The sequence below is a fragment of the Haematobia irritans genome, chromosome 3 (genome assembly GCF_050003625.1).
Source record: "Haematobia irritans isolate KBUSLIRL chromosome 3, ASM5000362v1, whole genome shotgun sequence".
Lineage (NCBI taxonomy): Eukaryota > Metazoa > Arthropoda > Insecta > Diptera > Muscidae > Haematobia > Haematobia irritans.
This window is the reverse complement of record NC_134399.1, coordinates 18,365,303-18,387,296: the sequence shown is the minus strand read 5'-3', so window position 1 is coordinate 18,387,296 and position 21,994 is coordinate 18,365,303. Positions and strand designations below refer to the sequence as shown.

Genomic DNA, 21,994 nt, shown 5'->3' with positions numbered 1-21,994 from the left:
ATTTTTGTCAAAATTTTATTTCTATGGAAAATTTTGTCAAAATTTTATTTTTATTGAAAAGTTTTTCAAATTTTATTTCTTTAAGAAAATGAGTCAGACTTTCATTTCTATAGAAAATTAAGTCAACATTTAATTTTTTTCTATAGAAAATTTTGTCAAAATTTTATTTCTAAGAAAAATTTTATTTCTATAGAAAATTGTGTCAAAATTTTATTTTTAAAGAAAAATTTTATTTCTATAGAAAATTTTGTCAAAATTTTATTTCTATAAAAAATTGTGTCAAAATTTTAATTCTACTGAAAATTGTGTCAAAATTTCATTTCTATAGAAAATTGTGTCAAAATTTTATTTCTATAGAAAATTTTGGCAACATTTTATTATTAATAGAAAATTTTGTCAAAATTTTATTTCCATAGAAAAATTTGTCCATATTTAATTTCTAAAGAAAATGTTGTCATAATTTTATTTCTATAGAAATTTTTGTCAAAATTTCATTTCTATGGAAAATTTTGTCAAAATTTTATTTCTATAAAAAATTGTGTCAAGATTTTAATTCTACTGAAAATTGTGTCAAAATTTCATTTCTATAGAAAATTGTGTCAAAATTTTATTTCTATAGAAAATTTTGGCAAAATTTTATTATTAATAGAAAATTTTGTCAAAATTTTATTTACATAGAAAAATTTGTCAATATTTAATTTCTAAAGAAAATGTTGTCATAATTTTATTTCTATAGAAATTTTTGTAAAAACTTTATTTCTATGGAAAATTTTGTCAAATGGGTTTTTCTATAAAAAATTTTGTCAAAATTTCATTTCTATGGAAAATTTTGTCAAAATTTCATTTCTATAAAAATTTTGTCAGAATTTTATTTCTATAGAAAATTTTGTCAAAATTTTATTTCTATAAAAAATTGTGTCAACATTTTATTTCTATAGAAAATTGTGTCAAAATTTTATTTCTATAGAAAATTGTGTCAAAATTTTATTTCTATAGGAAATTTTATTTCTATAGGAAGTTTTATTTTTATAGAAAATTGTGTCGAAATTTCATTTCTAAAGAAAATGTTGTCATAATTTTATTTCTGTAGAAATTTTTGTAAAAATTTTATTTCTATGGAAAATTTTGTCAAAATTTCATTTCTAAAGAAAATTTTGGCAAAGTTTTATTTTTATAGAAAATTTTGTCAAAATTTCATTAAGCATTGTTGTTGTTTTTTATTGCAGCTTAAAACCATACATTGACTAAACTACAAGTGTAGCTTAACCAACAGAGGAAAAGAATGTTTGTCAAATTTATTTTACTATAAAAAATTGTGTCAAAATTTTATTTCTATAGAAAATTTTGTCAAAATTTTATTTCTATAGAAAATTTTGGCAAAGTTTTATTTTTATAGAAAATTTTATCAAAATTTTATTTCCATAGAAAATTTTGTCAAAATTTCATTTCTAAAGAAAATGTTGGCAAATGGTTTTTGTTTTTATTTTTATTTTCATCATGTAATTTGAAGCCACATAGGGGCCAATTTATATAAATTACAACGGACTACTAACTACTGGTTTTTTCTATAAAAAATTGTGTCAAAATTTTATTTCTATAGAAAATTGTGTCAAAATTTTTTTCTATAGAAAATTGTGTCAACATTTTATTTCTATAGAAAATTTTGGCAAAATTTTATTTCCATAGAATATTTTAGCAAAATTTTATTTCTAAAGAAAATGTTGTCAAATGATCTTTTCTATAAAAAATTTTGTCAAAATTTCATTTCTATGGTAAATTTTGTCAAAATTTCATTTCTAAAAGAATTTTATCAAGATTTTTAGTTCTATAAAAAATTTTGTCAACATTTCATTCTATGGAAAATTTTGTCAAAATTTCATTTATATAGAAAATTGTGTCCAAATTTTATTTCTATAGAAAATTTTGTCAAAATTTTATTTCTATAGAAAATTTTGGCAAAGTTTTATTTCCATAGAAAATTTTGTCAAAATTTTATTTCCATAGAAAATTTTGTCAAAATTTTATTTGTATAGAAAATTTTGTCAAAATTTCATTTATATACAAAATTTTGTCAAAATTTTATTGCTATAGAAAATTTTGTCAAAATTTTATTTCTATAAAAATTTTGTCAAAATTTTATTTTTATAGAAAATTTTGTCAAAATTCTATTTCTATAGAAAATCTTGTCAAAATTCTATTTCTATAGAAAACTTTGTCAAAAATTGATCCAAAGCGTAATAATGAAATATGTCATACCAATAAAGAAAATGTTCATAATTTTGTGAGACTTTTGTTGTTATTTCAATAAATCTGTCATGGTCTCTGTTTACATGATTTTTTTTTGGTTAGAATTTGGTTTGACTTTCAAGATATTAATCTCATTTAGCATAACATTCATTAATTCGTATCCAAATTGGGACTATCTACTCCAATTTGTTAACCCTAAAGTCATCAAAATGTATTTTTCCATAGATCTTACCGATACCGAATGTCTAACTTTATTAAGAGAACTTATAGCCCATATCGATATCTTACTCCCAATTATGTCATATAATTCTAAAGGGCTCTTAAGTTGGGCGCCAGTCTAACACTATCGTTTACTTTAACCGATTGTCTAGACATTGCGACTGATGATGCGATGAGATTTCCCACTAATTTTGCAGAGATTTCCTAAACAATAATTCACTAAAGTATTTCCTGTTATGATTTGCTTTGAAGTGCTGAGAATCGCAGTAGGGTATCCACATGTTCGCTGACCACCATGGAGAGATACTTCATTTATTTGGCTGGCTTCATCACATGTGCAAAAAAAAAACTACCAAAAATACATACACACACACCGTCAACACTTCCCTGGTATATTCAAACCGGCGTTTGTTGGGTAGCTTGCAAAGTAGAGTTGTGTCTCATTTGTTTGGATTTTTTGTGTGTTTCGTTTGCCCCGTGTGGTGTGTGTCTCTTCTGTTGAGAAGTAAGAACAAAAAAAGTGAAAAATTCACAAAAAAAAATATCTCAGCAGAGCTACTCAAAAATTTACATCTTTCAAACGGATGCCAAAAGCGACTGACTCGGCTCAGATGTGTTTGTTGCGCCATCGATGTAGAAGGCTGATGGGACGATGGATATTTTTCCGGCCGATGGGACCGATCTCAGCAGCAATCATAAACTCCAAAAAATCAGATTAAGGGGGGGAGAGGGTCGGTTGTATACAACCATAGTAACAATCTAGTCAAGCAAATTAAGAGTAGAGAGAGTAGTACTCTTAAGAAATACCCACACACACATGGCTCTTGTATGACACACATGTGTTCAGCAGTGTATGGAGCTAAGTTTATGATAGCACAGTGTTTCGAAATCGATTAAATAGCATAAGCCCTTACAGATTTGAATTTTTGTATTTTTCTTTTGGGGAATTTTACAAATTTAGTGGAAGCACTGACCATTGATCCGAATTGTTGGAAAATTAAATATAGGACGCGAATGAGAGGAGAGACTTAAAATAATTATCATAAAAATTTGATGAAAAATGCTAATGACAATTGTGCAAAAAAAAAAATAGAATTAAATTAAAAAATTTTTGATACCAAGTCATTACCATAGAAACCACGCTGTATTTCATTCTTACACGCAGAGAAAAAAGTGAACCCACCACGCAACAAAATGTAGGTTTATAGTAGAAAATGTTGATTAAAATATTTTTGTTAATTGCAACATGATACAAATAAGTTAATAATTTCTGTCAAATTGAAGAAATTTTATTAAAAATAATATTTTTTCTATTGTTTAATAAAATTTCATATTTTCGAAGAAAAAATTGAAAATAAAAATTGTTAAAATGTCTTTAGGCCCTACGGGAAATTGGTGCAAATTGCCACTGAAGTACTTATCACAGGACTGGTACCGATTGTTGTTGTTGTTGTAACAGTTTTTAAAGTAGTTTCATCCATTATGTTCTATGCTTGTGTAGTTCAACTAGTAGCCAGATCAAGGAACTCTGCGACAAGGATGGGGTGTGTCCAGAGTGATCTGGTGTTGAGACGGCTAGGCTTAGCCGGGCAAGCAAAAAGGTGACGAGTGTCATGTGGCCCTTGATTACAGATGGGATACACGTCAGCTACGCTGCTGTCAATCACTAATACGAGTAAGTCTGAATTGAGGCGGCTGCACTTGCCTGGTCTGCCGTGGGAGGTTTCTCCTCCGGTGCTATGGGCGGCGGTCGGACCCCGAGAACAGGATTAACCTTGCAACTTCTCACCGATTCAGCTACAGTATCCTCATGAATCCTGTTCAGACCTGTCTGGTATGCTGCCTGATCTAGAGACTCTCTTTTGTAACGCTGGATCTCGGGCTCTAGAAGGTGAAGATCAACCCTTACATTCCTGGGTGGGGGTTGTCTATCCACAAGATGGTGATTTGGATGACAACTTCGATAGCAACCCAAGAGATACAGTAATTGACAATATGTAATTGTGTCGACGCACTGGGACGATCTTGGTCTCGGCATAAAGGAGACATCCTGTTGTGGTTCTAAGGGTAGCGTTCTGACAGGTCTGTATGTTCTTCCACTGCGTATCACTCGTTTGAGGTGTCCACACTGGCGCTGCATAGCTTACCACTGACCAGCCAATTGCCTTATATGTAGTCAACAAGGTTTCTTTGTCCGCACTCCAAGTCCTGCCGGTAAGCGACTTGAGGACCTTGTTTCTACCGCGGAGCTTATCACAAATTGCAGTGGCATGGGCGGACGACTTAAAAAGGCTGTCAAATGTGACCCCGGGAATCTTGGGCTACTTTATGGTTGGAATTATTTCGCCGTCGACTCTGACATTCAACTGCCTGCGTACTTCCGACGTCCATGTAGTGAATAGTGTGGCTGAGGATTTGGTGGTCCCAAAACTTGGCACATTTTTTCATTTCAAAGTAGACCCGGAGCCAAGAAAAAATGTAATTAACTTAAAATTATTTTTAATACATTAAATTAGTAACATATTTTAGTTGACATATTCTAAAATAATTTCATCACATATACATTGTCTTCACTAAATTACCGCCTTAAACTGAACCCAACCAAACTGTACGTAAGTGTGTGAACACAATCATAGCGACTGTCGAATTGCACTGAATTCATGATCATTTTTTTTAATCAAAAATTCTAAAGGTCTACCTTCAAACATTTCGATAATAATCCCCAACTTCTATTTGAAATCACTGTGCAATACGTAGCTGCGCGACTTAACCAGTGTTTGCTTTTTTGTTTATTTAGTTTTTTTTTTTGAATTTCAGAAATTTTGGCTGTTTTTTTCATATGTGCTGCTTCTATGTTTTGCTACGTATATTTACTGTTCACGGATAGAGCTCTGAGTACTTTGTATGTCCGTTTTTTATTCCTTCATTTTTTTATTGTCAATCTCGTTTTGTTGTTGCTATTGTCGTTATCAATTGTTGTGGATGGACGTTATTGTCATTTGGAGTGTGTGTATGTGTACATGGTTCTTGTTGTTGTAGTCACGCCGTGTGGCTATTGTTTTATTCAAAGTGAGAAAGAGACTCCTCTGGTCTGGCTTGGCGTTTGGGGAATTGTCGCTCATATTTGCCATTCAAAACCTTTAATAGCTGTAACAGCAACAACTAAGGGCTACAACAACAACCATATAATGATTGTGTAATACAATCAAAAATTAGATTTTTTATGCATTAGATTTTTATTTATATTATGTGTGGTCAAATTATAAATCGTTGCGATTTATAACCTGTTCGAAAGATTAATACTTTTCAGAAATACATGGGAGATGTTAGTAAGTCTATTAAGTCCGGGCTACAAAAAGAGAAAAATCCATTATTTTAGTGATGGTGAGATTAAGTTACTATAGTATACTCTCACTTATGTAGACTCTCTGGTCATTGTGATACCATATAAGCTTAGGAGATCTCGATCACTTCATTTTTATACAACAACCAACTTGAGAGACCTAGACCATACCAAAAAAAAAAAAACACTGGGTCGTTTATTATAGCAAATCTTTTACCTACTATTAAGTAAACTAGGGTTTGTAAATTGTTTGAATTCAACTATTTTTCAACTATTGTTGTAGTTACTTTCCTATGGTTAAATTGTTGATGATATATTTGAAAATGCATTAAAATCGATTAGAGAATATTTATAGAAAATTCAAATTCCATATTCTAAGACACTAAATTTCGGTTTCTAATCACGTTCGCCACAATTTATAGAATTCTACCAAAAATGGTAGATTTCTAACTGTTTGGTAGATTGGTAGAATTCATGATGTTTTGGTAGATTTTACAAAATATTCCTTTCTAACTGAGAGGTACTTCATAAGTAAAAGAATTTTAACAAAATCTTCTATAGGAATAAAATTTTGACAAAATTTCCTATAGAAATAAAATGTTGACAAAATTTCCTATAGAAATAAAATTTAGACAAAATTTTCTATAGAAATAACATTTTGACAAAATTTTCTATTGACAAAAATTGCCTATAAAAATAACAATTTGAAAAAAATTTTCTATAGAAATTAATGTTAGACAAAATTTTCTATAGAAATAAAATTTTCCATATGAATAAAATTTTGAAAAATGTTTCTATAGAAATAAAATTTTGACAAAATTTCCTATAGAAATAAAATTTTGACAAAATTTTCTATAGGAATAAAATTTTGTCAAAATTTTCTATAGAAATAAAATTTAGAAAAAATTTTCTATAGAAATAAAATTTTGACAAAAATTGCCTATAGAAACAACATTTTGAAAAAATTTTCTATAGAAATGAAAGTTAGACAAAGTTTTCTATAGAAATAAAATTTTGACAAAATTTCCAATAGAAATAAAATTTTGAAAAATTTTTCGATAGAAATAAAATTTTGACAAAATTTTCTATAGAAATAAAATTTTGACAAAATTTTCTATAGAAATAAAATTTTGAGAAAATTTTCGATAGAAATAAAATTTTGTAAAATGTTTCTATAGAAATAAAATTTTGACAAAATTTTCAATAAAAATAAAATTTGACAAAATTTTCTATAGATATAAAATTTAGACAAAATTTTCTATAGAAATAACATTTTGACAAAATTTTCTATAGAAATGCAATTTTGACAAAAATAGAAATAAAAAAAATAGAAATAAAATTTAATTTTTTTTCTAGAGAATTTGTAGAGAAATAAAATTTTGACAAAATTTTCTGTAGAAACAAAATTTTCTATAGACAAAAATTAGAAAATTTACTATAAAAAAATACAAAATTTATATAGAAAAAAAATTACAAAATTTACTATAGAAATTAAACTTTGACAAAATTTCCTATGGAAATAAAATTTTGACCAAATAGAAATAGAATTTTGACAATATTTTCTCTAGAAATAAAATTTAGACAAAATTTTCTATAGAAATGAAATATTGACAAAATCTTCTATATGAATAAAATTTAGAGAAAATTTTCTATAAAAATATAAACTAGACAAGATTTTCGATAGAAATAAAGTTTTGACAAAATTTTCTATAGAAATGAAATATTGACAATATTTTCTATAGAAATAAAGTTTGGACAAAATTTTCTATAGAAATAAAATTTTATTAAAACTTTTCAATAGAAATAAAATGTTGAGAACATTTTCTATAGAAATAAAATTTTGACAAAATTTTCTATAGAATTAAAATTTTGAAAAATTTTTCTATAGATGTAAAATTTTGACAAAATTTTGTATAGAAATAACATTTTGACAACATAAAAAAAAATATAAAAAAAAAATTGGACAAAAATTCCTAGAGAAATAAAATTTTGACAAAATCTTCTATAGAAATAAAATTTAGACAAAATTTTCTAAAAAAATATAAGTTAGACAAGATTTTCGATAGAAATAAAGTTTTGACAAAATTTTCTATAGAAATAAAATTTTGACAACATATTTTATAGAAATAAAATTTTGACAAAATTTTGTATAGAAATAAAATGTTGACAAAATCTTCTACACACAAAAAAAATTTCTGATTTAATCACGAAATTAATTGATCCAATTAATTTTTTAATTGAAATGTCTTCAATCACGAAAATGATAGTATCAATCACAGTTTTAATTGGTCAGAGAAAAAATTCTTGATTAAAATATTAATTGATTTCATTAGCAAATTTCAATTAATTTTTTAATTGATTCAATTAAAAATTTAATTGATGTTGATTGCAAAACTCAATTAATTTTTTAATTAAGAAATGTAACTATTTTCAATTATTTTCTGAATTGGTTTTTATTTGGATTAACAATTGATTGTTTGAAATATATTTTTAATTAAAAATTAAAAAATATTCATCACTTTCTTTAACTGACTTACTCTTCCGAATTTGATTAAAAAGTTAATTGTATCAATTAATGTTTTAATTAAAAATTTTTAAATTTTCAATCATCGACTTAATTGACTTAATATTTCTATCTTGATTAAAAAGTTATTTGTATCAATTAAGTTATTAATTGAAAATTTTTTCAACTTCAATTAACTTTTTAATTGGAAATATTTTGGTGATATTTTTTTCTGTGTATAGAAATAAAATTTTGAGAAAATTTTCCATAGAAATAAAATTTTGACAAAATCTTCTATAGAAATAAAGTTTTGACAAAATTTTCTATAGAAATAAAATTTTTACAAGATATTTTATAGAAATAAAATTTAGACAAAATTTTCTATAGAAATAAAATATTGACAAAATCTTCTATATCAATAAAATTTAGACAAAATTTCCTATAAAAATATAAATTAGACAAGATTTTCGATAGAAATAAAGTTTTGACAAAATTTTCTATAGAAATAAAATGTAGACAACATTTTCTATAGAAAAAAATGTGACAAAATTTTCTATAGAAATGAAATATTGACAAAATTTTCTATAGAAATAAAAATTTTTTTAAAACTTTTCAATAGAAATAAAATTTTGAGAACATTTTCTATAGAAATAAAATTTTGACAAAATTGTCTATAGAAATAAAATTTTGAGAAAATTTTCTAAATTAAAATTTTGAAAAATGTTTCTATAGATATAAAATTTTGACAAAATTTTGTATAGAAATAACATTTTGACAAAATCTTCTATAGAAATAAAATTTGGAAAAAAAATTCTATAAAAATATAATTTAGACAAAATTTTCGATAGAAATAAAGTTTTGACAAATTTTTCTATAGAAATCAAATGTAGACAACATTTTCTATAGAAAAAATGTGACATTTTCTGTGGAAATGAAATATAGAAACGAAATTTAGACAAAATTTTCTATAGAAATAAAACTTTGTTAAAATTTTTCAATAGAAATAAAATTTTGAGAACATTTTCTATAGAAATAAAAATTTTGACAACATTTTCTATAGAAGCGTGTATATTTATGTAGTAATTTTCTAGAGAAAATAGACAATTTAGACAAAATTTTCTATAGAAATAAAATATTGCAAAATTTTCTGTGGAAATAAAATGTTGACAAAATGTTCTATAGAACAAAAATTTTGAAAAAAAAAATTGCTATAGAAATAAAATTTTGAAAAAATTTTCTATAGAAATAAAATTTTGAAAAAAAATTTCTATGAAAATAAAATTTTGCAAAATAAGATACATATTTTTGTTTGTGTAAATTTTTGGTAAAATCTACCAAAAATTGGAGAAGTTTTTGGTAGATTAGTTTTGGCTCAGTGCGTTTCTAACACTTCGATTAGTACCTAACCGGGGAATAGACCACCGGTTAAAATTTTGTGCGCCCGGAAAAAACTATCAGCAAAGTATTTCCAATTAAAAAGTAATTGAAACTAATAAATTAATAGATTAATTTAACACAATTAACTTATTACAAATCCTTGTATTCATTTCCATCTATGGTAAATCCCCCGTATAACTTGACAGCAAATGTTTCCACTGTGTAATTTTTCTCTTGAGTGTCATTGCATATGAATATCGTTCCTGTGAGCAAAAAAACCTCAAAAACCATGTGAGCACACACAAGAGTTTTTTTTTTTTTTTGACAAATACTGGATGGACAGACGCCATCATAATTAATTATTTTGCGACGCAGAATACTGGATAAAACCAAAAAACAAAACGAGCCTTGAAATATTTCCAAAAATATATGTTTTTAGAGGGTTGTAAAGTTATTTTTTTCAAAGTCATAAAACATCGTTATGTGGCATTAAATAAAGTGGAAAAATAATAATTACAACACAGGTTACATTAAAACAACACGAGTCACATAATAATATGAACAAATTACAAGAAGTAATAAAAAATTACCATATATTTGTTTACCTTCAATTGTAGCCCATTGAGTTAGGGCAATAATTTTTTGATGTTGATTAAAATTTTGTTATCTCTCAAACGAAGTTTTTATTACTTGGTCTCATTTGTTCTATTATAAATATTTTTTAGGAATTAGTAAAAAATAACAATTTTTTTAGATATTTTATAGTTTTATCATTTCTTTCAATCCAATGCAAATAATTACCACTTGTATTCAGTGTATTTAAACCTTTCTCCACTCTTTCTTTTATTTTTCTACATGAAACTCTTGTCATTTAACTTATTACAAAAAAATGTCCACCGTCCTCTTTGTTCTTCGTTTTATCGATCAATCTTCGATATCTTTTGGTAAATCAATCATTTGTTGACAGTCAACAACTACTTGATCTTTACATTCTCCATATATACCACACTCTTTTGAATGATGTATTACTCTGATCTCTTTCTCAGTCACTCTCTCTCTCTCTCTCTCTCTACAGAGAGTTATCCACATGTCGTAATGATTTCACCATTGCAATTACAGGTACTCACCTAAATCATGTACATACTTACAACGTAGTAGACGATGACAATTTTATCTGCCCCACAGATCTTTAGCAAAGTATAAAGTGAAGTTATAGCTGTTGCCGTGTGATGACTATGTTGATTATTTGATGACAGTAGAAGGATGATTAACATTAAATTAGGGTTGTCATGTAAGATTCTCAGGGATGCAAGAGGAGAATCAACAATTACTAGCAACATGATATGATTTTATTTCTATAGAAAATTTTGTCAAAATTTTATTTTTATAGGCATTTTTTTTTTAATTTTATTTCTATAGAAAATTTCGTTAAAATTTTATTTCTATAGAGAATTTTGTCAAAATTTTATTTCTATAGAGAATTTTGTAAAAAATTTATTTCTATAGAGAATTTTGTCAAAAATTTATTTCTATAGAAAAGTTTGTCAACATTTTATTTCTAAAGAAAATTTATTCAAAATTATATTTCTATAAAAATAAAAGTCTGCAAAATTTTTATTTCTATAGAAAATTTTCTCAAAAATTTATTTCTGTAGAAAATTTTCTCAAAATTTTATTTCTATAGAAAATTTTATTGCTGTAGAAAATGTTGCCAAAATTTTATTTCTATATATAAAGTTTTCTCCAAAGTTTATTTCTATAAAATTTTTGTCAAAATTTTATTTTTAAAGAAAAATTTGTCAAAATTTTCTACAGAAATACAATTTTGACAAGATTTTCTATTGAAATAAAATTTTGGCAAAATATTCTATAGCAATAACATTTTGGCAAAATTTTCTAAAAGTTTTGACAAAATGTTCTAAAGAAATACAATTTTGAGGAAATTTTCTATAGAAATAAAATTTTGACCAAATTTTCTATAGAAATAACATGTTGAGGAAATTTTCTAAAAAAATAAAATTTTGAGGAAATTTTCTGTAGAAATAAAATTTTGACCAAATTTTCTATAGAAATAACATTTTGAGGAAATTTTCTATAAAAAAAAAATTTTTTGAAAAATAAAATTTTGACCAAAGTTTCTATAGAAGTTAAATGTTGACAAAAATTTTCTGTGGAAATTTCTATAGAAATAACATTTTAGCAAAATTTTCTATAGAAATAAAATTTTGACATAATGTTATTATGCAATAAACTTTTGCCAAAATTGTTTATAGAAATAAAATGTTAAAAACATTTTTTATAAAAATATAATTATGAGAAAATATTCAATAGAAATAAAATTTTGACAAAATTTTCTATAGAAATATAGAATAAAAATTTTATGAAAATTTTATTTCTGTAGAAAATTTTGTCAAAAATTGTTTAATAGAACTCAATTTCTTATATAACTAAAATTTTGACAAAATTTTTTATAGAAATAATAGTTTGATAAAATTTTCTGTAGAAAAAAAATTTTTATAGAAATAAAATTTTGACACAATTTTCTATAGAAATAAAATTTTGACAAAATTCTCTATAGAAATAAAATTTTGTTTAGAAATAAAATTTTGACAAAAATTTTGTTTAGAAATAAAATTTTGACAATTTTTATACCCTCCACCATAGGATGGGGGTATATTAACTTTGTCATTCCGTTTGTAACACATCGAAATATTGCTCTAAGACCCCATAAAGTATATATATTCTAGGTCGTGGTGAAATTCTGAGACGATCTGAGCATGTCCGTCCGTCCGTCCGTCTGTTGAAATCACGCTAACTTCCGAACGAAACAAGCTATCGACTTGAAACTTGGCACACGTAGTTGTTATTGATGTAGGTCGGACGGTATTGCAAATGGGCCATATCGGTCCACTTTTACGTATAGCCCCCATATAAACGGACCCCAAATTTGGCTTGCAATTACTCTAAGAGAAGCAAATTTCATCCGTTCCGGCTGAAATTTGGTACATGGTGTTAGTATATGGTCTCTAACAACCATGTAAAAATTGGTCCATATCGGTCCACTTTTACGTATAGACCCCATATAAACGGACCCCCAAATTTGGCTTGCGATTGCTCTAAGAGAAGCAAATTTCATCCGATCCGGCTGAAATTTGGTACATGGTGTTGGTATATGTTCTCTAATGACCATGCAAAAAAAATAATTATATAGCCCCCATATAAGCCGATCCCCAGATTTGACCTCCGTAGCCTCTTAGAGGAGCAAAATTCATCCGATCCGGTTGAAATTTGATACGTGGTGTTAGTATATGGTCTCTAACAACCATGCAAGAATTGGTCCATATCGGTCCATAATTATATATAGCCCCCATATAAATCGATTCCCAGATTTGTCCTCCGGAGCCTCTTGGAAGAGCAAAATTCATCCGATCCGGTTGAAATTTGGAACATGGTGTTAGAATGTGGTCTCTAAGAAACACGCAAGAATTGATCTCCGGAGCCTCTTGGAGGAGCAAAATTTATCCGATCCGGTTGAAATTTGCAACGTGGTATATGGCCGCTAATAACCATGCCAAAATTGGTCCGTATAGGTCTATAGTTATGTATAGCCGATCCCAAATCACACAAAAATTGGTCCATATCGGTTCTAATCATGGTTGCCACTCGAGTCAAAAATAATCTACCAAAATTTTATTTTTATAGAAAACATTGTCAAAATGTTATTTCTATAGAAAATTTTGTCAAATTTTTATTTCTATAGAAAATTTTGTCAAAACTTTATTTCTATAGAATATTTTTCCAAATTTTATTTCTATAGAAAATTTTGTCAAAATTTTATTTCTATAGAAAATTTTGTCAAAATTTTATTTCTATAGAAAATTTTTTCCAAACTTTACTTCTATACACCCAGAGAAGGAATATGATCACCTCAAACATGTTTTAAGAGCAAAATGTTATTTTTGGGTGGTGACCATGTATCATGGTTTTCGCAACCATGTTATTTTCTCGGAAATCATGTATCTGATTTCGGCAAGCAGGTTATATTTGACGAGAAAATCACATTTTAGTGACAAACATGTTACATGGTCACCGTACAAAAATAATATTTTGCCTTTGAAACATGTTTGAGGTGATCATATTCCTTCTCTGCGTGTAGAAAATTTCAAAATTTTATTTCTATAGAAACTTTCAACTTAATTATATACGTATTTAATCGGCCTTTTTAGTTTAATATATACCACGAATGGACTATGTGGTATATATTACGGTGTTAGGAAGTTTTAAGATACCTTGCCATCGGCAAGTGTTACCGCAACCCAAGTAATTCGATTGTGGATGACAGTCTTCAGTAGAAGTTTCTACGCAATCCATGGTGGAGGGTACATAAGCTTCGGCCTAGCCGAACTTACGACCGTATATACTTTTTTTATAGAAATAAAATTTTGACAAAATTTTCTATAGAAATAAAATTTTGACAAAATTTTCTATAGAAATAAAGTTTTGACAAAATATTTTATAAAAATTAAATTTTGATAAAATTTTGACAAAAATTTTCTTTAGAAATAAAATTTTTATAAAATTTTCTTTAGAAATAAAATTTTGACAAAATTTTCTATAGAAATAAAATTGTAGCAAAATTTTCTGCAGAAATAAAATTTTACAAAATTTTCTATAAAAATAAAATTTTGACAAAATTTTCTATAGAAATAAAATTTTGACATAAATTTCTTTAGAAATAAAATTTTAACAAAATTTTCTTTAGAAATAAAATTTTGACAAATTTTTTATAGAAATAAGTTTTTGACAAAATTTTCTTGAGATTTGCAGAGAACACGCCGTGAGGTTATGAATTTATTATGGGGTACCAGATTTTTTAATATTTGGACGGAAAGTGGGCCTCCCCCTTGCCCGACTTTTTGAAAATGGGAACAAAATTATACAATTTGCTTGAAATTTTAAGGGAAGGTTGAGGGGGACGTCGAGGCAAATAACAGCTACTTTATTTTTCGATATTTGGTCGAGGGGGGGGGTCTATTTTAAATGCAAACAAGACACCTCCACCACGTCCACAGCCAGTTTTCTCCAGATCACGATCTTTGCGAAATACATTGTAAAGGGTGATACGGTCAAAATTTGGTTAATATAAACTTGACGTATTTCTTTCAATTTTGCATTTAAAAAACCTGAACACCCCCCATTTTGAAGGTGTGTGTGTGTAGAATGTTGCTCCTATTTTGATTTTGGAATTCACTCTTCAGTTGTCAAAATGCCGTCCAAGCAAGAAGAGCAGCGTATCAAAATTTTGCTCGCGCATCGCGAAAATCCGAGCTACTCGCACCCAAAGCTGGCAAAATCCCTAAAAGTTGCCAAATCAACCGTTACAAATGTAATTAAAGTGTTTGGGGAACATTTGTCGACAGCCAGGAAGTCTGGATCGGGGGGAAATCGAAAACCGGAAGCCGCTGAGACGAAAAAGAGAGTTGCCGGTAGTTTCAAGCGAAACCCTAACCTCTCTATCCGAGATGCCGCAAATAAGCTGGGTGTATCGTCTACAACCGTGCATCGAGCCAAAAAACGAGCCGGACTATAGACTTACAAGAAGGTAGTGACTCCAAATCGCGATGATAAACAAAATACGACGGCCAAAGCGCGATCCCGGAGGCTGTACACGACGATGCCGACGAAGTTTGACTGCGTGGTAATGGACGACGAAACCTACGTCAAAGCCGACTACAAGCAGCTTCCGGGACAGGAGTTTTATAAGGCAAAAGAAAGGAGAAAGGTAGCAGATATTTTCAAGCACATAAAACTGTCAAAGTTCGCAAAGAAATATTTGGTTTGGCAAGCCATCTGTACCTGTGGCTTGAAAAGCAGCATTTTCATAGCTTCCGGGACTGTCAACCAAGAAATTTACGTGAAAGAGTGTTTGAATAAACGTCTGCTGCCTTTCCTGAAGAAACACGGTTGTTCCGTACTGTTTTGGCCGGATTTGGCATCTTGCCATTACGGTAAAAAGGCCATGGAGTGGTACGCCGTCAACAACGTGCAGGTGGTTCCCAAGGACAAGAACCCTCCCAACACGCCAGAGCTTTGCCCAATTGAGAAATACTGGGATATTGTCATGCGGAACCTAAAGAAGACCAAAAAAACTTCTAAGGACGAGCAGCAGTTCAAGACAAACTGGCTTTCTGCGGCGAAGAAGGTGGACAAGGTGGCTGTACAAAATCTGATGGCAGGTATCAAGCGTGAGGCCCGGCAATTCGGATTTGGAAAAGAGAAAGCCTAACTGAATATTTTTCCTGAATTTTATACTAATTGAACTTGAAAAAGAAATTTAATTTGATTTTTTAAAAAACGATTTCACCGATTTACACTGTTTTCCCTTGACCAAATTTTGACCGTATCACCCTTTATGGTCAATTTTTAACATTGACTATAACATTGACATTGTTAATATGGTCAATTTTTACGTACTCTTACTTTTTCCGATTTATTTGCCGGTATGTTGAGGAGAAGTATACCTCCGCTTGACAAACCATGCTGCATAGCCTCCCTATTGTGGTATATAAACGAAAAAGCAAGTGGTGCGAATTTTTTGAAATGTGTGTGGAAACCATGGAGTGATTAATCAGTACTTCAGTTTTTGTGCCAGACTTCTGCTGACCCTACTCTTTAAAAGAGTTCAAATCAAATTCAAAATTTCAATCAAAATTTGCTTTCAGATCGAAGGATATGGTTGACTGAGTTAACGAAAATATGCTTCAGGAGGCGCAGTGAAGCGGGCCGGGGTACGCTAGTCCGAGCTCGATATTAAATGGACTGACAACTCTGAATGTTGATCCAGGTATACTTAGGCTGTTAGACGAACTTCTAAGGAAGAGACGCATTTCAGCCACACTAGGACAAGCAAACATACAACGGTTTTTGAACAGAGGCACTCCTCAAGGAGGAGTTCTATCACCTCTTCTTTGGAATGTTGCTATAAACGAACTTCTGGTTTCCCTAGAAAGGAATACAAGTGGTGGCATACGCAGATGATGTGGCGCTAGCAGTCAGGGGAAAATTCCCATCAACAGTTAGAGATATTATACAGAGAGCCCTCCGGATGGCTGAGAAATGGGCGAAAGATAATGGTCTTGGGGTAAATCCAGCAAAGACAGAACTAGGCATGTACTGCAAAGATCGCAAAACTGCCACGGTTAGACCCATTTCCTTAGGGGGTATTGAAATTCCCTTTAGGGAGTGTGCAAAATACCTTGACGTTATTTTGGACAGGAAGCTGAACTTTAAGCTTAATATTGAAGAAAGGGCGAGAAAAGCAACGGTAGCTTTATACTCGTGCAAAAAGGCAATAGGGAAAAATTGGGGACTAAAACCAAAAATTGTACATTGGCTATACACGGCAGTGATTAGACCTATAATGCTATATGGTGTTGTAGTCTGGTGGCCGGCACTTCACCCGCCGACAAGTTTAGACAAAGTTCAGCGTATGGCGTGCTTGTGTATCTCAGGTGTATTCAGCAAGACAGGAACAAACTCCCTTAATGTCATACTGCATCTATTGCCTTTAGACATTTTGGCCAAACAGTCAGCTGCAACAACGGCTGTGCGGTTGCGCGAGCTATCGCTGTGGTCGGAAAAAAGTTACGGTCACAGTTCGGTCCTCAAAATAATGCCAGATGTGCCTAACGTAGTGGATTACACTTTGGCGAGTCCACTTTTCGACAAAAAGTTTGAGACTCTAATTTCCAACAGTGAGGCGTGGTGTACACGGACCCCGGGGAATAAAAGATATATAGATTTCTACACTGATGGCTCCAAATTGGATGGTCAAGTGGGTTTCGGAGTATATTCTAAAGATCTGGAACTTCGAATAGCGAAAAGATTACCTGATCACTGTAGTGTTTTTCAGGCTGAAATATTAGCAATAAGAGAAGTGGTGAATTGGCTGAGAAGTAATGCTCCAAGCAATATTGGCATCAATATATACTCAGACAGTCAACCTGCAATAAAATCCTTGGACTCTGTGTTCCTCAACTCGAAAACGGCCATCGACTGCCGCAAATCTCTCAATGAGATGGCTGAGCAGCACAATATTCACCTAATATGGATGCCTGGCCATAGGAACATACCGGGGAACTGCGAAGCAGATGAGCTAGCAAGGCTAGGAACTACCTTACATATGCCAGGGGAACTAGAATCTGTTGGTATGCCTCTGGCTACCTGCAAGCTCTTACTGCGTGAGAAGGCTGTCATGATGGCAAATGTTCGATGGGAGAATTGTAAGGGCTGTAACGACACCAAGCAAATATGGCCCCATTTAAACTTAAACCGCACACTAGATATGCTAGTGTTCTCGAGACGCCAGATAGCACTCCTGATATCTGCTATAACGGGTCGCTGCCTGATAGGTGATTTTGCAAAAACTATTGGTGCGAAGTATAATGACTATTGTATGAGCTGTCATGATGCGGAGGAAAAGGAATCAATAAAACACCTCTTGTGTGAGTGTCCTGCATTTTGTGTAAGGCGTAAGCAAATTTTAGGGACATATAGCTTCAGATTACTGGCGGACCTGGAAAACGTTAACTAAAGCAGTCTGCTAATGTTTTTGCAACAATCTGGTTGGTTCAACAGAAGAAAATAATCGAGAAGGTTCAACGGTTAAAACTAGAAGTGCCCATATGTAATAGGTACTTTTAGTTAGTGTGGTATCACAATGGACTGAATAGTCTAAGTGAGCCTGAATCTTAATCGGGCTGCCACTTTAACCTAACCTAACCTACGCTAGTCCCTAAAAAAGAATTGAAACTACAAAAAATATATATAATTTCAAAATTTATGTATTTAAATGGGTAAATGGTAGAATGGATTTTTTTTTTGAATCGATGTATATAATTTGAGTATATATCGGTTCAATAAAGTACATCGTAGGTTGTTAAATTTATTGCACTTACACACAAAAAAATTTTTTCTGATTCAATCACGAAATTAATTGATCCAATTAATTTTTAATTGAAATGTCTTCAATCACAGAAATGATAGTATCAATTAAAAAATTAATTGAAGCTCAATTAAAAAGTTAATTGATCCAATTAAAAAATTAATTGATACTATTATTTTTGTGATTAATTTTTGTTTCAATTAAAAAATTTGAATATTTTTTAAAACTCAATTAAAATTTTAATTGGAAAAATTTTGGTGAAATTTTTTTGTGTCTATACTCTATTCGAAAAATGTCGAGGAAAAAAATAATTTTCACTCACAGACTTGCTTCTTTTGCCTATTGCTGCTTGGTGATATTGGCCTCTCTGTCCTCTAAATCAGGATGGTATCTAGGTTAGGTTAACCTAACCTACTATATTAGAAAAATATCGAGGAAAAAAAGTAATTTTTACTCACAGGCTTGCCTATTGTTGGTGATTTTGGCCTCTCTGTCCTCTAAATCAGGATGGTATCTAAGCGTATGCTTATATTTATTAGTTCTATGTCGAAAAGTCATTGGACAAAAACAGCATTTATGTGGACGTTGACCTGTATGGGTATTCATATGATCTTCTAGGCTGTCTTTGGAACTAAGGGATCTATGACAAACTGTACAAATGTGTTTAGTTAGTCTGGTATGATTGAGTAGGTGAACTTTTAAATTATGCTTTTTGGAATAGAATTTACCACAAATTTCACACTTAAACCTGTGATTGCGACTATGGTTGCGAATATTATGACGAAGATATAGTTTATGATGGCAACATTCTATGTGAAACCTATCGTTGGGATGTTCAACACGGAAATGGTCCAACAAATGAGAAAATCTGTTAAGGGTCCTATGACATACTGTACACTCTAGATTTGGTTTCCAGGAAGCAACATATCGATCAAATTTCAAATCATTTAAATGACGTTTTAGCTGATTAGTTTGCAAGAATAATTTGTGATTTGTGATATGATCTCTGATTCTAGGAGACCCATTCCCACAATTCTCATTATTATCTATTGTATTGATGGGACCAGGATTTATTGAAGGATTTACTATTTGCCTATTTTCCAAATCATTGTCATGTGAAGTTGGTTTTGGACATATTGCTAAGGAACTATTATCAGTTGATTGTAAATCCTGGATATTGACAATATTGCCTTCAAATTCTCCCCCAGCAAAAATTCCTACTGGTTCATCGTAATCATCATATTCGTTATCTGAATATTCTGAGGAGTTTTGTGATTCTAAATCGTCTACATTTTCTGAATCACTATCAGAGATTTCAATAAGTTGTTGCAATTCACAACGTTGCCGAATATAGCCATCAGAAGTTGAAGATTTTAAATCCCAATGATTCAATTCATTGGGTTGTCTAATACATCCAACATTTTGAGAACCTTCATTAACATTTGAAGTTTCAACAGGTGCTGAAGATTTTGAATCATTTTGATATTCTTCGTAACCATTAATATTTAAATTTTGTGGTGATCTATTTGGAACTAAGGATGAATAAGTTGTACTAGAGGTCGATAAAGTTTCAAATCCTTTCATAGGAGATAGAGTTAAATCTATAGAAATGTTACTTATTGAAAACTGATCTTGAGGATTTAGAGAATTTTTAGTGTTGGCAAGGGGTTCCTTATTATTTCCTGGTGAATAATTGTAAACTTCTTTGTTTTCTATTGTTTTCTTCATATTAATATATGCTAAAGAATGATCTTCAATTGACTCTAAGTTAATAGATTTCTCGCGAGAATTTGAAGCTGGCATTGGTGAATCATTATCATCTAATATTTGTATAATATCTTCATCAATTACAATGGAAGCATGTGCGGTTGTAACATTTTTAAACCGATTCAAATTTGTATTGGAAACTGTTTGTTTAAGTGAAATACCAAATCGAGAAATATTAACATCTTTTCCTGAAGAAGCAATGGAATATTCCTCACCTAAAGCTCCTGAATTATATTCTCTTAGAGATGACATAGCTGAAGTTTGTATTCCATAAAGATCAGAGGAATTTTCCTCACTAATTCTAATATTATTTATGGTATTTCTTTCTACTTGTGATGGTATTGCAGTAACTAAGGAATTTATATCTCTTCGGATTGCTGGAAAATTTCTATAATTATCCATGTTTCGGAATCTGCTTTGGTCTCTAGTACAAAATGTATTCTCTTGACAAACTCTTCTAGGGTTTGTATAAGTTGCAGTATTGTGATCTTTACTTTGAAATAATGTTTCTCCAGGGAAGATTCTTGAAGAAGTAGGTGAATTGTCTCCTACTTGTTTATGATCCTTAGATCCTAGCCTATATTGATCTAAATTCTCTCTTCTACACACTCTTTTATGGTGTGTATAAGTTGCAATATTGTCATTGTCATGGTGAAGTGATGTTACTGCAGCGGAGATTTCTGAAGAATCAGATGAATTGTCTTCAACTTGGTTATGGTTTTGGAATCCTTGAGTAGTAGGTTGGTCATTATTTGTATTAGACGAAATATTTTGACCACGACCTTGGTATGATGTTGAACCAATTTTGCTTCTAGAAGAACTAAATGAATTGCCTTCTGTTAGGTTTATGAGTAAAGATAGGTGATCTTCACTTTGAAATGATGTTTCTCTAGCGAAGAGATCTGCAGAAGTAGAAGAAATATTTTTCCCTTGACTATGGTCCTTGGCTTTTTGTTTGTGTTGCTCAATATTTGTATTAGTCGAATTGGTTTGTTTTCGGCCTTGGTACGATGTTTCTCCAACTTTGATTACTGAGGAAGTAGGTGAATTGTTTTCTGGTTGTGTTATGGCTGAGGATAGAAGATCTAAACTTTGAACGGATGTTTCCCTAGCAGAGCTAGCTGATGAAGTAGATGCAGTTTCTTTCCTTTGGTTCTTGGATCTTTGCCTATGTTGTTCAGTATTTTTACTAGTCGAAATATTTCGTCCTGGATCTTGCGATGATTTTTCTTCAATGTTGGTTTCAGAAGAAGAAGTTCGTAAGTTGGTTCCTGTTGGGTTTATGGATAAGGATTGGTGATCTCCATTTAGGAGTGATATTTCTCCAAGGGAGATTCCTGTAGATGTAGATGACTTGTCTTCCATTTGGTTCTTGGATCTTTGCGTATGTTGTTCAGTATTTTCACTATTCGAAATATTTCGTCCTGTATCTTGCGATGATTTTTCTTCAATGGTGGTTTTAGAAGAAGTTTGTGAATTGTTTTCTGTTAGGTTTATGATTTCGGATAGGTGATCTCCGCTTTGAAGTGATGTTTCTCCAGGGAAGATGTCTGAAACTGTTGAGGAATTGTCTTCCATTTGGTTCTTGGATCCT

The 21,994-nt window shown here is 30.3% G+C and overlaps 1 protein-coding gene across 1 annotated transcript in view; it reads right to left on the bottom strand.

Annotated features, from left to right (window-relative positions):
• The window catches only part of zld (zinc finger protein zelda), a 33,924-nt gene extending 23,283 nt beyond the window's left edge, over nucleotides 1–10,641 (bottom strand). The window contains exons 1-2 of the mRNA XM_075299808.1: nucleotides 10,491–10,641; nucleotides 10,295–10,394 (exon numbers count right to left, since the gene is read on the bottom strand). The gene's annotated coding sequence lies outside the window, so the exon portion shown is untranslated. The remainder of the gene's footprint in view (nucleotides 1–10,294; nucleotides 10,395–10,490) is intronic.
• Nucleotides 10,642–21,994: the final 11,353 nt, after the last annotated feature.